Source organism: Urocitellus parryii, chromosome 10 (genome assembly GCF_045843805.1).
Source record: "Urocitellus parryii isolate mUroPar1 chromosome 10, mUroPar1.hap1, whole genome shotgun sequence".
In the NCBI taxonomy this organism is placed as follows: Eukaryota; Metazoa; Chordata; class Mammalia; order Rodentia; family Sciuridae; genus Urocitellus; species Urocitellus parryii.
Genome location: NC_135540.1, coordinates 120877180 through 120892563, shown reverse-complemented (window position 1 = coordinate 120892563; position 15384 = coordinate 120877180). Strand labels below are relative to the sequence as shown.

Here is a 15384-nt window from a genome sequence, read left to right as displayed (position 1 = left end):
TATGAAAAAATTTTTACTTAAAAGTTACACTTTTATTTTGGGCAATGAATAATTTTTTTTCTAGTGAAATGTATAATCAAAAATCTGAAACCATCCAATGAAAAGAATATAAATTTTCCTAAAAATAAGCAAGCAATGAATTACTGGGAAAAAAAATTAAGAATATAAGCTCATTTCCAATAGTTCCAAAATAAAATAAAAACCTGGAAATAAATATAACCAAAGAGGTTATAGATAACTACAATGAAAATTACAAATATTAATGAACAATAAGTTGAAGAGGTCACAAAACACTGGAAAAATATTCTGCATTTGTGTATTAGGAGAATCAATATTGTTAAAAAACAAATAAACAAACAAAAATAAATAAATAATATTACCCAAAGCCATATACAGATTAAAGCCATCCCATTGTCATTCTTCATAGAACTCTGAAAAAAATATAAAATTCATCTGGATACACATAAAGACATACACACACACACACACACAAAAAAAAAAAAAAACAACTCTAAATAGCCAAAGGAAACTTGAGCAAATTTGACTTCAGAATACATTATAAAGCTATTAGAATTAAAATGACATCGTATTAGCATAAATAGAATCATAAACCAATGGAATGTGATGGAAAGCATAGAAGTCAACTCGGGTATCTAGAGTCAACCAATCTTCAGGTGGCTAAGAACACACATTAGAGAAAGAAAGCTCTTTTCAATAAATCATTCTCAGGAAATTAAATATCAGCTCACAAAGGAATGAAAATAGATCCCTATTTATCACCAGTTAGGAAAATCAACTTAAAAATTATTGAATAACTAAATGTAAGATCTAAAACATTGAAAGTAGCAGAAGAAAACAGAATAAATGCTTCCAGACTTTCAAATAGGCAATAAATTGCAATGAGGTTCAAAAATTAATGTTGGTAAAACTGAAAACACTTCAACATGACTAAAATCAGTAGCATCAAACTCTATATACAATTTCTTAAAACAAATATATCTGTATTTCAGTATATCTATCTTTATTTGTTTGGCTCTGTTTCACTCTGGAATCTTATTTGTGATAGATTTTGGTGCTAAGATGAATTCAGAAGAACTCCTTTATTATACACTGCCATTGATTGAAAAGCAAAATAAAGCCAGTTTCCTATTAGAATTTTTTTCTTAATGTGATAAAATAATTTTGGAAAATGTTGTGGGTAAATTTTATGTATCATTTTTTGCCAATTGATCATAGATTTTTTGGTCAATATTAGACCAGGTTTTAATATGAAGATATTTCATGCTTGTGACTAATATATATTATCAGTACACTTGAAACAAAATAGCTTAATTCCCACAACATAGGTGGATCTCATCCAATCTGCATAAGGCCTTTTTGGGGGGTGACTGAGCAAGAACAAAACAAAACTAAACTTTCTCAGAGAAGGAAGAATTCTACCTCAAGTCTGTAATATACAAATCCTGCCTGAATTCCATCCTTCTTCCCTACCTTATAGGCTTCAAATTTGAGAATGAAAAATCAACTCTCATTTGAGTTTCCAGTTTGCCAGCCTTCCCTAAAGAATTTACTCTTGCCAGGCACTATTAATGTGTGATCCAATTTCTTAAAATAAATATATCTGCATATCAGTATATCTATCTTTATCCAATTGGTTCTGTTTCACTGTGGAATCTTAACTGTTACAGATTTTGGTGCTAAGATGGATTTAGAAGAAAAGAAACTGAAGAATGATACTTTTTAATTAGCTCTAAGATTTTTTAATAGATTCACTAATCTGATTCTTTTTAAAGGTATTATCTTTTCTATCCAAAATGTTAAAGTGAAACCATTAGCAAACTATGGCAATAGAAATCTGCATCACCATTGGACAATGTTAGACATATCCATATGTAAGAAAATTTTGGATGACTATGTATTTTGTTTCTTTTTTTTTTACTTTTTTTTATTGTTGGTCGTTCAAAACATTACATAGTTCTTAATACATCATATTTCACAGTTTGATTCAAGTGTATTTTGTTTCTTAGAATATTTTATTTTCAATCCAACGAGCATAATACAATTGGTTCTTTGCTCCTAACAATGATGAACAAAGTGTTGAAAGGAAAAAAATAAACTCAGGGCTTCAAGTTCCCAGCATGAAAGTCTTTATGTCTGCCCAGAAGGCAAACCTTATCTCCTGTAGCCATGGAGATGAGATTTCTGAAAACAAAACCCAGAGTCTCATCCTGTGAGTGGCTGGAATACAAGGCAAATTGAATTTGTTACCTTGCAGGATATCTACTCCTAAAGTAACTACATTGATTGGGCAGAGATGTGGTCCTGGAAATGGGAATGGAACACATAGGCAGAATCTAGTGGAAGACCTATAAATTCTGCTGAGTCCTTATTAGATAAAGGCAACCCTATTCAACAGAGGAAATTGCAATGTCTTTCCCTTAGATAATTGCCTTGTGAGATGCTGCTAATTTTTATCAGAACCCACCCTTACCACCCCTCTTTCCTCCTGGACCAATAAGTAGACTAATGAACCAGACTAAAAGGTGGAATATAAAGTGTGATTCATGAGGAAGTATACTACATGAGAAAAGAATTGCATGATTTTTCCAATTTATTTAATACAAATCTAATAAATGTTTGTGAGCTAATGTTGGAAGAACATAAGTTTGGATTTGACCAAAATTATTGGTATAGGCCTACTAAACTGAGATTCTGGGTTTAGTGTTGCATGTTGAAGTACTAGAAAGGTTTGTAACAGTTTGTTTTCTTGAAGTCTAAACTATAGACCAAAGGTAGCCTACAAAAATTATATTGAATTGACCTAACTACCTTAATATACTGTAGAACAAGTTTTCCAAAAGCTTAGGGAAATTGGGAAATTAGAGTGGAATTTTCATATAAGTCTGTATATAGACCCTGGGAGAAGACAACTCTTCTGTTAAATGACAAATAAATTAATGAAGGAATACCCAGGATCCTAGAAGACTTCTATGGTTGTTCTCTGCAAGTAAGAAATTACAATAGGATTCACTACTGAACTGGGTTCCTTAAGGACAGTGGGGATAGTTGTATGCCAGGGTGGCAGAGGTGAAGTGGTGGCACATAATTACAAAAGGAAATATAGATTTCATTACTATAATGAAAAGCAGAATTAAAGCAGTGAGCAGAATTAAATAGCAATCAGAATTGTTTGGCTCATGGGGACTTATAGCATTGGCATGTTTTACCTAGGAGAGAAAAGAATGGGTATCTAATGAATTCTTACTTAATATTTATAGGTATGATCTCTGAGCAAGTTATCAGAAGTGAAACTTAAATCTCTAAAACAGAGCTATAGTCTTTCAATCAATTCCCAGATTCAAACCAGTTTACAGAAGTGAACATGATAAAGTGAGAGGAAAACAGGTCTTTTGAGAAAGAACCTTAATACGCAGATCTAATTTTTACTGCTAATATTCTCTCCAATTTTCATACAATGTCATATAACCTTTTAGCAGGGTGCTTGTATACTGGGGAAAGCAAATAACTGGACATTCCGTGGGTTTTTGAACAGATATTAATTCCAGAAAAACTAAAATATATGCTATGGTCCACTACTCAGAGTAAGTGCTTAAGGAAATCAGGTGCTCAATGAAGTTTTAGTTGAAGTTCATCTTACAGTATAACCAGTTTGTTTTTGAGCCTATACTGTGTTTTATTTCCTCAGTTCCAAAATGCATAATTGAAATAAACATACTCAGCAACTGACAGAATGCTAAGCAACTCAGTAAAACCCTGTCTCTAAATAAAATACAAAATAGGGCTGGAGATTTGGCTCTGTGGTTGAGTGTGCCAGAGTTCAATCCCTAGCTTAAAAAATGTATATACAAATTTATTACTTCATAGATTCTGGAAGTCAAAAATTCAAAATGGTTCTCATTAAACAATGACATACTGGGATCCTCTGTAACACAGGAGGGCATGGCCCGCCATTGAGAGCTGCAAGACTTCTCCACTGAAGAGTTTTGTGGCTTGTGCAGACCTCACCTGTCAGCAGAAGAAGTGAATTTGAAGTCGAAAGTAGGAAAGTGTCTTGTGAATTTGAAGGCTAAAACAAATCTGTCACTATTTCTATGTTACTTCTGGAGGCTCTAGGGAGAATTAGTTTTCTTTTCTTTTTTAGCTTGTTTAGATGTCCACTTTCTAGGATAAAAATTCTCTTCTTCCATTTTCAAAATCAGCAAAAGTAATTTGAGTCAATTTTTCTCATTTTTATTAACTCCCTCTGCTGTTTCTCTCTTCCAAAGTAAAGAACCCTCATGATTGTGTTGAATCCACCTGTTCAATTCTAGATAATCACTGATTAGTAAAATATTTGATCTGCAACCCTCATTTCCTTTTCCCATATAATATTACATATTCACAACTTCAGATAATTAGGATGTAAGTATCTTAGCATGTTCATTATTCTTCCTACACCAATGGACAGAGGAGAAGCCATTCATATCATAAATATTTTGATTTACTTCACTTTTTGTTATTTTGCCTTGTGTTGCTGTGAAGAAAATATCTGACAGTAACAACTTATAGGCTCTATCTTCCTATGAATCTGGCCTTCCTTCTGCCTTGAATATGTATCCCTTGCTTTACACTGAAACCTTCTCACTCTTAAGATATCCAACATTCTCCTTGAATATGTATTTCTTATTTTATCCCAAATGGTGTCTCACCTTAATACAGTCGCATATTCCTTGAATTTGTATCTGCTTTTCAAAATAAATCTATTTCTCTGGAAAAGATAAAATAAAATAACAACTTAGAGGATGTAAAATTTATTTTGATTCATGGTTTCAGAGGTACAGTCTATGCTTGACTGACTATTCTTCTGAAGTGAGACAGGATGGGGCAGCAAGCCTGTTCTGCTCATGGAAAGAATGGGAATTCTTACTGTTTGGCATTTTTTCCTACCTATAGGTATTATCATATTTAAAAAATTTTATCCATTCTCATAGTTACTCATTATGAATTCATATTTTCATTTTCATTCTTTAATGAGAAATGATGTTGAGCATCTTTTCATATGCTTTTCTATCTAAATCAAAATGAGAACTAAAAATTATACAATGAAGCACAAATAATAATTAAATGAAAATTATAATACTGACTCACACGATTATATACAAATTACAATATTTATTAACACAAAATCTATTGAATGTTTTCAAAAAAGATTCCTAAATATTTCCAATTCTATGGAAATACTTTAAAGAAGTAATTTGAGAAACAGGAGGACCAATTTTGCAATGTGAGAACATCAAGTAAAATCACATAAAAGGAAAAAAGTTGACATAAAATAACTTTAATGAAAATGGCAGGATATTGAATCAATAATAGACCAACGATGAAATATGAGAAAATTACTATATAAAATTTTAAATAATAAGTATTATAACAATAAATTTGCTAAAACTTTTTAAAACATCAACAAATCTTAATTCTGAAAAATTATGATTAGATGTATCACTGATTGAAAGAAAATTAACAAAGATGATAGGGTAAAGGCACACTACTCTGAAAAATGTCATGTGAAGAAAAAAAAGCAGATCCAGAAAGTTTTCTCTAACCAACTCCCAGGCTTCACCCTTGGAAGCAAGTCATAAAAGAATTCCCTCACCTTCCATCACAGTAGGTCATAAGACCTGCATTTACTCCCTAGATTTAAATGAAAGAAATATTTTTATGTCTGAAGACAGAGGGACATGGATAAAGTCTGAATAAACAATCTTTACATTTTCTCAGTTAATTGACATTAGATCACACACTGGTTATGTAGTCAGGCTCCTATACAACTGCCTGCTCTTTGGGCACTTGTATGCTTAGATTTCTTTGGACCATGTGTTTCTTTGGTTCTGTATGTCTGGAGGATCCTGTGTTATGTAAAACTTATGAAAAATTAATTTGTATGCTTTTTATCTTGTTATTTTCATATTTTATTTCCATATAGAGGCTTCAGTTATAAACCTGAGATGGATGAGGAAAAAAATATTACTTTTTCTTGCCTATAGTACATGTAGATATTTGTTTGATAGAAAATTTGTTAGAGATCTAAAGTAAAAGTTGTATGAGTTAGGGTAAATTGTAAAGGTCTTATTTGCCAAAGAAATGCATTATTATAAAAGGGTGTGATATCATGATGATATGTAGGAAAATAATAGGATAGACACTTTGTATAATTTATTATCAAATTTTGGCATGAGAAATGCATAAAATATACATACATCTTTATGTGCACAAAAAAATTCACTATTGTCACCATAAGTAATTGAGAGAGTAACAGAAAATGAGATAAGGAAGTACAGGGTGAGAAAAAATCATGCCATTCTTTTTATTTAATAGTTTTCTTAGGATTTTTGAGAACCCATAAAAGGAAGTTGCTAATGAATCATTCAGTATTTTTAAATGTCATTAATTAGTGAGATGAAGTAAAAAAAAAACTATATATTTTATCAACTTAACAAGATTTTTAAAAATAGCAAGCATCAATATCAATATAGATAAAAATGTTGATGATGCTGTCTCTTCAAATGTGATTTCAATTACAATTTTTTTAAAATTGGGTAGCTTTACACTGGTAAGCATATGTGGACCAATCTCCATAGTGAAGGGTTGAGGTGGCAACTGGAGATAGCCATCTGAGCTCTGGGTGAAGCAGGTTCAGCATGGACAAAATCATTTTGAGTATTCTGAAGATCTTCATCATCAGTGAGATTGGGTTGCACAAATACATTCTGCTATTATGGTTTACAGATGATATTTTGATTCAGAACTTGTAGCATCAATAAGATACTGCAGGTCCAGGGAGGTGTATATTACATTATAAAGTCAGAAAATAAGGCACTTTTGTTAAGCTGGATATTTGGTTAAATGAATTGGAATTGTACATATTGGACAAGAAATGACATAACAAACATGATAGTTAGAAATAAAATTGGTAAGGGAAATCATGAAGTTGATAGAAATGAATACTTGAAATTTCCCGGAAACTATTCCATGTTATTTATAGAGGCAAATGCAAAAACCTGCCATGGTGCACAATGTGCCTTTGAAGAACTTGTTGAAAAGACCATTCACAAGCCTGGACTGTGGGAAAGTAAGAAGCAGAAAAAAGAAGTCAAACTGTCACACAGAGAAAAAAAGCCATGGAGGAGGAGCCTCTGGACATTATTGTTCTGTGTTATAAACTCTGGAAAATTCTATCTTTTGCACATTTAATCTGACAGTGACATCTGTCAGTTATTTTAAGGACCTTCATTTTGCACATGAATGTTTTGCATCATGGTAGTAAATATTTGCAAGAAATCCTATTCATTGACTTTTGCAGGTGAAATACTATGGTAAACATATACAATTTGCAATCTATAATTTTTTTATGTAACATAAAATAGGTGTACCTTTATGAGTACATTTGAATGATTTACATTTATCATGTAATTTTTTTAAACATTCATGTACCTAGTATCTGTTGATACAAAATCTTTTTTTTTCCTGCCAATTACTGAATTTCTTGGTATGTAGGTAGAACTTCTAAAATTATGGCAGAGATACCAGTTCCTTAAACCTGTAAAAGTTCCTTTGGAGAATCATGAAAAGCATGATTCCACAGCTCTTCTAGGATTTTTCTAGATTCTATTTTAGCAGTAAGCAAATTCTTAATGCAAAGTGTAGCCCAATTAATTAATTCATATTAAACTTCTACTTGTTCTGATGATGTTTTTAAAATAATAATGACATGTTAAATTTTTTGGTATCACTTTTTTATTCATTATTGAATTAAGCCAATTTATTCATTAATTAGCCTAGTTATTTAACTGGAGTTTTAATCTTCTAGTATGTGTATTGGTTTCATAATCCTGTGTACTATGCTTTTAGATATATGGAGTTCGGCAGATCATAGATTGCACCTTAGAATGGGTTTCAAAGGGACATGAATAGTGTGTTTATTGTAGCCTCTTCTGACTGATCACTTTTAAAATCAACACCTTTTTTTTCACAAATGTTGTGTTTCCCCAGGAATCTCAATTGTAGCATGTGTAATGTGAATGGGTTTACATATTGGATGACTTCCATATATCCCTATTCAATATTCAAGAACTATTTCTGGGCTTTATAGGGTGGAAAAAAAGAAAACAAAGACAACAACAACAACAAAACACTAAAGGACAATTTGAGAAAGGCATAAAGCTTTCAGATTCTGACCTGTGTGGGGAAACGCCATCTCAATGAAAACCTTGATGATTTACTGTAACAAGTAGCCAGCAGTTTATCAAAACCAACCCGTACACACTAATAAATCTTTTTCTGCAGGATTCATTTTTCTAACATCTTGCTATTGTGCTATATATATATATATATATATATATATATATATATATATATATATTTCCACCCAAATGTTATTTACCTTATATTGATTTCTGCTATTTTAAGCCTTACAATAAGTAATATCTCCTTTAAGGCTTACCATTGCCATATCCCTCGATGATATTTTGTTATTAATTTCTCAGCTGTTTATTCTCTATGTACAATTATAAATGACATGCATACTTAGAGCACTGCAATTCAAAACAGCCAAACCATGAACCAGACTAGGTGTTCAACAACCGATAAATTGATAAAGGAAATGTGGTATAGATAAACTATGGAATTTTATTCAGCCATAAAGCAACATGAAATTATGTCCCTAGTAAGAAAATGAATGGAACTAGTGACCATTGCGTCACGTGAAATAAGACGAACTCAGAAGATTAAGGGTCATATGTTTTTATTCCCATATGTGTAAAAGAAAGGTGGGGGTGGAATTCCTAAAATCAAAGGGAAATCAGGAGAGGAGAAGTGAAGGGGAATCGGAGGAGGGAGGAGCTAGGGAGTGATATTACTAAATTACATTGTTATATTATGTGCATGTGCAAACATGTAACAACACATCCCATCATTACCTACAGCTATAATGCACCAATAAAAGTGGGGGGGGTGAAAGAAAAAGAAAATACCCTAAAAGCCTAAATGAACAATGCTTCATCAGAGAGTCAAAATTAAATGGTTCTTTAAAGCATATTCAAATCCAGATATTATTAATAATCTTAGTACATAAAACAAATTCTCTCATAATATGGAGGGAGATAATTTCAAAATATTAATTTTAATTTTTCAGATGATTGGGGAAAGTCAGAAACAATTAGAGCAAAACAAGCAAAATCACCAGGACACTTCAGTGTAAAAGGACAAAAGCAAAGGACAAGAAGTAATTGAATGTGGATGGAAACGAGCTGAGGAAATGGATCATGGATTAAATCTATGTTCAGCCCAGAGTCTGCTCAGAAAAATTGAAAAAGGCACCTTCACAGATCTCAGTATTGTGTGTTGTAGAAAGATGTTTTGACCAGATAACATCTAAGTTTTTGTCCATCCTTAAAATCCTATTTGTAGCATTTTAGTATATCCAGTGAAATAACTCATTCTTTTTTCTTTCTTTCTTTCTCTTTGCCTTATACAGCTTATGATACTTAGAAGCTCCTACAAATTTAAGGTGATATACTATAAAAATTAACATTAGTTTTACACATTCCAAGCAATTAGATTTAGCTATAGAAATTAAAAAAAAAACAGGCTGGACAGGCAAATAAAAGGAGGGACAGTTTTCCTAAAAGGAAATGAGTTTAAGGGATGTATTGTTGACTTTTTACATAATAAATATAAAATGATTCTTGAATAAAACCAGAAATGTTAGACTTAGTGTATTTTTACCAATTCAAGAATAGCAACAAGTTTGACTCTGATGTTCAACAACCTATATTTTAATGCATACTTTTTTTTTTTTTATTAAACCCACACCAGGCATCTACTAGTTGACAGATCATCCATACAGTAAATACAGATATATTCCTGCACTTTGAAAATTTGATATTTGCATGATATTAATATGATACATTCTGAAAAATGTGACTATTACGTCCAAGTAATATTGAATTATTGAGATTTTCTTCTTAAATTGTTAATCAAACTTATGAGTGAATATTTAATACCATCATATTAATTGATTGAGAAAATCCAGGGCAAAATATTCCCCTTTCAAGCCTTCTGATCATCCTGCCAGATAAGTGTATGAGCATAGTAAGGACCAAACCAAGTAATGAAGCCTTGGTAGTTATAATTAGTTTTATAAAAAATTATTCAAACAAATACTTTATTAATCAAATAAAAATACATGTACTATTAAATTATTCTTCAATGGAGTATTCATACTAAAGTATTGTGAATTATGGCAATAATTGGAAGAAATAAAGAAGGCAGAAAAAGGAGAGAAAGCCAATACTTTCCTATCTATTCTCCTTAAAAAATTAGTTTAACATTTTCTCTCTTCTCTCCCATTTTGGTCTTTTGGTTTGTTCGTTTGTTTGTTTTAATGCATAAATACTGAGAGATACCTGAATGTATTGTTTTTCTCCTTATACTCAGCATCTAGCCTAAAGCTAGGTAAAGAGTGAATATCGAATAAAATTTTGTTGATTGTGATGAATATGACAATATTCACATATAATTTTATATTACTTTCATGAACCAATTTGGTTTGAAAACTCCAGTTACTATAATATTTTTCTTCTTGTGACAATTATTATAATAATTGGTATAAATTCCATATTAAGGAAATTACGCATGACACTAAGATATTTAGGATATTATTTATTCAATTATCAATTTATTTATTAAATTATGAAAGATAATTGAAAAATCCAAAAGAGCATTTATGAAGTTGCTAAAAAATTATGTCCTGGCTGAAGATAATAATGCTCCTAACCTGTGTGAACACGAAGGAATTTGAAGTTTGTATTTAAAGTCTCAAATAAGATTTTAAGATAAGTAAGAGGGAGAATTTTTTTTTTAATTATATATTTAAATAATTTTCAGAATCAAACTGCTTTCAAAATACTGAAAATCACATTGTTCTGAAAAATGTTTACAAAGGTAGTAGAACTCCTAAGAAATAAAGTTTTAGCATGTGCCAAGATTATGTCTGTTTTCCATGATAGAAATATAATAAGTTGCTCTGAATAAAATTTTAACTCCTGGGAAAAGAAAGCATACAAGACAGAAGAAAAATAAATAATGTACAACTATGTTAATTATTGTAAATATATTTAAGTGCTTGTCCATAGTTTAAATTATAGGTTAAAAACAAAAGAGGTCCAGACAAACCAAGATGCTCCAGTAATTGAGTCCCTTGACAAAACAGTAGAAGAACTGTCAGAGAAGGAGTTAAAAATGTATATAGTTAAACTTATCTGTAAAATCAAGGATGATGTAAGGAGTGAAGTCAGAGAAAAATTCAGAAGGTGAAAGATTATTTCTATAAAGAGATAGGGATTATGAAAAGAAATCAGGCAGGAATACTTAAAATGAGGTAATCAGTAAACCAAATTCAAAATTCAATGGAAATTATCACCAACAGATTAGACCACTTGGAAGACAGAAGCTCAGGCAATGAAGACAAAATATATAATTTTGAAAATTAAGTTTCACACACAGAAAAGATAGTAAGAAACCATGAACTGAACTTCCAAGAATTGTATTATAACATGAAAGGACCAAATTTAAGATTTATCGGGGTATTGGAAGGTTTGGAGATACAAACCAAAGAAATGCACAGTCTTTTCAATTAAATAATATCAGAAAATTTCCCAATCCTGAAGAAAGAAATGAAAAAAAAATACAAGAGGCATATATGACCTCAAATATACAAAATTAGAAAAGACACACACTAAGGCACATTTTAATAAAAATGCTTAGCATACAAAATAAGGATAGAATTTCACAGGCATCATGAGAAAAGTATCAAGATTACATATGGTGGGAAACCAATTCAGATCTCAGCTAATGTCTCAATTCTAATCTTCAAAATTAAGGGGCCTAAAACAACATATATCAAGCTCTGAAAGAAAATGAATGCCAACTAAGAATTTAATATCCAGCAAAAGTAAGCTTCATATTTGAAGTTGAAATAAAACCCTTCAATGATATTCAAAAGTTAAAAGAATTCACAGCTAGAATTATTCAGAATCAAACTGCTTTTCACTGCTTACTACAAAACATTCTCAGCAAAATATTACATGAGGAAGAAATGAAAAATAATTGAAAACCAGGAAAGGGAGAAAATACACTAAATAAAAAGACAATCAAAGGATAGATTAAGTTAAATTAAAAATCAGAAATAAACCAAACTGATCAGTAATACAAATCATAACTGAATATTATCCTTGAATGTTAATGCCTAAATACATCAATCAAAACACATAGAATGGCATATAGAATTAAAAAAACAAGAGTCAACAATAGTCTGCCTTCAAGACACTTACCACATAGGCAACGACATACACAGACTGAAGGTGAAAGAATAAGAAAAAATAAATGACTCACATAGACTGCATAAACATGCAGGGGTTTTCACCTTCATATTAGATAAAGTGGACTTCAAGCCAAAGTTAGTCAGAAGGGACAAAGAAGAACGTTTTATACTTAAGGGAATCATACATCAACAAGACATAACAATCATAAATATTTATTCCTCAAACAATGGAGCATCTATGTATATAAAGCAAACCCTGATACTGGATAACACACCTCTGTTGTTACTGGATTGATCTTCCAAACAAAAACTGAACAAAGAAACTAATCGATAATTTAGACTTAACAGACACATATAGAATATTTAGTCTATCAACAAGGGAATGTACTTTCTTCTCAGCAGGACAGGCATCCCTTTCTAAAATAGACCATATCTTATGTCACAAAGTAACTCTTAGAAATTACAAAAATAAATAAATAAATAAATAAATAAATAAATAAATAAAGATAGTACCATGCATTCCATCAGGTCATAATGGGATAATATAAAAATTCAACAATAAAATACAAAATGGAAGCTACTCTAACACCTGGATGATTAAGAATACACTATTCAATGACAAAGGGATAGCAGAGGAATCAGGGATGAAATTAAAAAAATAATAATACTTAGAAGCAAAGGAGAAAATGATACAATATAGCGAAAGCTCTGAGACAACTGAAGGCAAAGCTAAGAGGAAAGTTCATTGCATTGAGCTCTTTTCATTGAAAGAATAGAAAGTCTACGAATAAGTGACCTAACATTACATATCAAAGCCCTAGAACACAAGTAAAAATCAACACCAGAAGCAGAAGAAGACAGAAATCAGAGCTGAAATCAATTGAAACATAAGAAACAATTCAAAAAAATTGACAAAACAAAACTTTGGTTCTTTGAAAAAAAATAAATAAAATTGATAAATCCTTAGCCATGCTAATGAAGAGACAGAAAAAAATCTCAAATTACTAAACTTATACTCCAAAGACATCAACAAATTTATTTAAATTTTTGGGGGGTTGTAGATGGACATAATATCTTTGTTTTATTTATTTTTCTTTGTGTTGCTGAGGATTAAACCCAGTACTTCATGCATGTGAGGGAATCCTTCCATTTCTATTTCACTCTGTTACCAAAGCCAGACAAAGACACATCAAAGAAAGAAAACTTCACACTAATATCTCTAATGAACATAGAAGAAAAAATTCTCAATAAAATCTCACAAATCACATACAAATCATATTAATAATGTAGTGCACCAGGATCAAGTGGGGATCATCCCAAGGATGCAAGAATGGTTCAACATATGGAAATCAATAAGTGTAATTCATCACACCAACAGGCTTAAAGACAAGAATCATATGATCATATCAATAGATGCAGAAAAAGCATTTCACAAATTACAGCACCACTTCATGTTCAAAATACCAAAGAAACTAAGAATAGTAGGAACATACCTCAACATTGTAAAAGCTGTCTGTGTAAACCCAAGGACAACATCATTCTAAATGGAGCTATCAACAAATATATGGAAAAAATGTTCAACATATCTTGCAATTAGAGAAATGTAAATTGAAACTACTCTAAGATTTCATATCACTCCAGTCAAAATGGCAATTATCAAGAATACAAGCAACAATAAATGTTGATGAGGATGTAGGGGGAAAAGGTACGCTCACACATTGCTGGTGGGACTGAAAATTGGTGCAACCACTATGGAAAGTAGTATAGAGTTTACTCAGAAAACTTGGAATGAAACCACCATTTGACCCCGCTATTCCACCTTTAGGTTTATATGCAAAGGGCTTAAAATCAGCATACTATAGTAATGCAGCCATATCAATACAGCAGATCAATGCACAATAGCCAAACTTTGGTATCAATCTAGAGCCCTTCAACAGATGAATAAATAAAGAAAATGTGGTATATATACACAATGGAATATTATTCAACCTTAAGAATGAAAAATAACATTAGCCAATAAATAGGTGGAGCTGGAAAATATCATGGTGAGCAAAATAAGCCAATTCAAAAAAAAAAAAAAAACCAACCCAAAGACCAAAGGTTTTCTCTGATATATGTAAACTAATTCACAGTGGGGTGAGGTAACTAGGGAAAAATAGACATACTTTGGATTAGGTAGAGGAGAGTAAAGGAAGGGGAGAAGCTATGGGTGTAAGAAGTGTAGTATAATGAATCAGTTTTTATTATCATATGTACATATATGATTAGACAATTGGTGTGATTCTATATCATGTACAACCAGAAGAATGAGAAGTTACACTCTATTTACATATGATGTGTCAAAATACATTCTACTGTCATGGATAACTAATTAAAACAAATTAAAAGAAGCTTATACTTTGTGTGTGTATATTTGTGTGTTGTTGTTGTTGTTGTTGTTGTTAGGGGTCAAATTCCAGAACACTCACACACCAGGCAAATACTTTATCACCAGTTCCTCATTTCTTTTATTTCACTTGTTGGATTGTTTAAAATCTCCCCCAAAATGCTGAATTAATAGCATTGGCATCCATATCCAATATTATTGACTGATTTTGACTAGAAAGAAAAATCCACTTATGTTTTGCCATTATAAATGCTACTTGTGTGTAATTTTTGCCTATCATAATAAATACTCTGTTGAGAAAACAAAATTAGTCTTAATGAAGAATACTTTTGTCACTTTAAGTAATCTAAGTAATAAATATTTGTTAGCACTACTAAAACGATGATATAGAAATATTTTTCCTAGTTCTTCATAAAATACTTGGTTTTACAAACCCTTTTTAGCTAAAGTGGTCCATATGATTAATATACCCATTTTCTAAAATCACCTGTATCCATTACTTGTAAACCAAGTTATCATGGATTTTAATGTTCAGCATAAGATTTCTTAAGATAAAAACTCTTAAGTAATAAATTCTTACCATATATAGCTTGATTGCTTGAATTCTGATGCTTTCTCA

At 31.1% G+C, this 15384-nt stretch overlaps 1 pseudogene; it reads left to right on the top strand.

Annotated features, from left to right (window-relative positions):
* Positions 1-6698: 6698 nt before the first annotated feature.
* On the top strand, positions 6699-7219 carry LOC113181930 (ras-related protein Rab-18-like; annotated as a pseudogene).
* Positions 7220-15384: the final 8165 nt, after the last annotated feature.